Here is a 2958-nt window from a genome sequence, read left to right as displayed (position 1 = left end):
CACTCCATTCCACTCCACTCCTTTCCATTCATTCCACTCCATTCCACACCACTCCATTAAATTCCACTCAATTCCATTCCACTCCATTTTTCTCCATACCATTCCATTCCACTCCTCTCCATTCCATTCCATTCAATTCCATTCCATTCAACTCCACTACACTCCACCCCACTCCATTCCACTCCACTCCATTAAATTCCATTCTATTCCGTTCTACTCCAAACCATTCCATTCCCCCCCAATCCACTTCGTTCCTCTCAACTCCACTCCAATCCATTCTACTCCATGGCATTCCATTACATTTCACTGCATTCCAGTCCACTATACTCCATTTCCCTCCAGTCCACTCCACTCCACTACACTCCATTCCATGCCATTCCATTCCATTCCACTGCATTCCATTCCTTTCCACTGCATTCCATTCCGTTCCACTCCAATCCTCTCAATTCAACACCATTCCATTCCTTTCCTTTCCACTGCATTCCATTCCATTCCACTCCAATCCTCTCAATTCCACTCCATTCCATTCCATTCCATTCCATTCGACTCCACTCAATTCCATTCCATGATATACCATTTCACTCCACTCCACTCTGTTCCACTCCACTCTACTCCATTCTATTGCATTGCACTCCATTCCACTCCTTTCCATTCCTTTCCACTTCAATCCTTTCCATTTCACTCCATTCAATTCCATTCCATTCCACTCCACTTCACTCCATTCCATTCCACTCCATTCCACTTCTCCTCATTCAATTCCACTCCATTCCATTCCACTCCATTCAACTCCAATAAATTCCATTCCATTTCAGTGAAATCTACTCGAATCCATTCCACTCTATTCCACTCCACTCCATTGCATTCCACTCTTCTCCATTATATTCCATTCCATTCCACTTCATTCCACTCCAATCCATTCCACTCCATTCCACTTCATTACATTCCACTCCACTCCACTCTACTGCATTTCATTCCATTCCACAGCACTGCATCCACGCCATTCTATTCCAGTGCATACCATGCCACTTCACGAAACTCCACTCCACTCTATTTCATTCTACGTCACTCCAATCCACTCCACTCTACTCCATTCCACTCCACTCCACTCCATTCCATTCCCTTCCACTCCATTCCATTCCATTCCTCTCCATTGTAATCCAATCAACTCTGTTCCACTCTACTCCACGTCATTCCATTCCAATTCATTCCAGTCCACTACACTCCATTCCTCTCCACTCAACTCCACTCCACTCCATTCCATGGGGTTCCATTCCACTCCACTCCATTCCATGCCATTCCATTGTGCTGCACTCCATTCCACTCCACTCTACTCCATTCCATTTCTCTCCACAACTTTCCTCTACACTCCACTCCATTCCTAGACATTCCATTCAACTCCAGTCCATTCCATTCCACTCCAGTTAACTCCAGTCCAGTCTATTCCATTCCTTTCAACTCCAATGCATTCCATTCCACACAACTCCATTCCACCCCACTGCACTCCATTCCGCTCCACACTTCTCCATTCCATTCCACTCCACAGCAGTCCACTTCCCTCCAATCCTTTTCAATCCATTCCATTCTAGTCCATTCCACTCCGCACCATTCCATTGCATTCCAATCCATTCCATGCCATTCCATTACTCTCCACTCCATTCCACTCCACTGAATTCCAAACCTCTCCATTATATTCTAAACCATTCCATGGCACTCCACTAAAGTCCACTCCACTCCTCTCCATTCCATTCTGCTCTACTCCATTCCACCCCATTCCCTTCCTCTGCATTCCACTCCACTCCATTTCATTCCATTCCATTCCACTCTATTCCCCTCCATTCCACTCCATTCCACTCTTCCTCACTCCATTCCATTCAATTCCACTGCATTCCATTCCATTCAACTCTACTCCCTTCCACTTCACTCCATTTCCCTCCACTCCATTCCATTCCATTCCATTCCATTCCATTCCATTCCATTCCATTCCATTCTACTCCACCCCACTGGATTTCACTCCACACTCTTCCATTGCATTGCACTACACTCCTCTCCATTCCATTCCATTCAACTCTATTCCATTCGATTCTACTCCATTCCACTCCACTCCACTCCGCTCCACGCCATTCCAATCTATTCTATTCCTTTCAATTCCAATGCATTCCATTACACACAACTCCATTCCACACCACTGCAGTCCACTCCGCTCCACTTCACTCCTTTCCTTGCCATTCCACTCCATTCCATTCTATTCCTTTTTTCCAGAGGATGTCACTCTCTCACAAAAGCTAGAGTGCAGTGGCACAATCTCAGCTCACATTTATTTTCACCATTTCATTGCATTCGTTTCCATCCCATTCCATTCCATACTATTTCACTCGACTCCACTGCACTCCATTCCATTCCATTCCACTCCATCTGATTCCAATCGACTCCAATCCAATCCAATCCACTGCACTCCACACCAATCAACTCCATTCCATTCCTTTCAATTCCTTTTCACTCCATTGCATTCCATTCCATTCTTTCCACAGGATATCACTGTGTTACCCATGCTGGAGGGCAGTGACACAATCTCATCTATCATTATATGTCACTTTCCATTGCATTGCATTCTATTCCATTGCAATCCATTGCTTTGCATTCCATTCCATTCCATTTCATTCTTTTCCATGCCTTCCCATTCCATTCAATTCCATTCCACTCCTTTCCTCTCCACTACACTCCATTACGTTCTATTGCATCGTACTCCTTTTCCACACCATTTCACTCCTCTCCACTCCACTGCACTCCTCTCCTTTCCCTTCCACTGCTTCCAATATTATTCTACTCCATTCCACTGCATCTAACTCCACAGCACTCCAATCCACTTCATTCCATTCCAATCCAGCCTATTCCATTCATCTCCAATCCACTCCACTCCACTTCCCTCCACTCCAGTCCAGTGCACTCCACTTCATTCCA

This window comes from Pongo abelii, chromosome Y, assembly GCF_028885655.2.
Source record: "Pongo abelii isolate AG06213 chromosome Y, NHGRI_mPonAbe1-v2.0_pri, whole genome shotgun sequence".
Classification (NCBI taxonomy): Eukaryota; Metazoa; Chordata; class Mammalia; order Primates; family Hominidae; genus Pongo; species Pongo abelii.
This window is presented reverse-complemented; position numbering follows the sequence as displayed.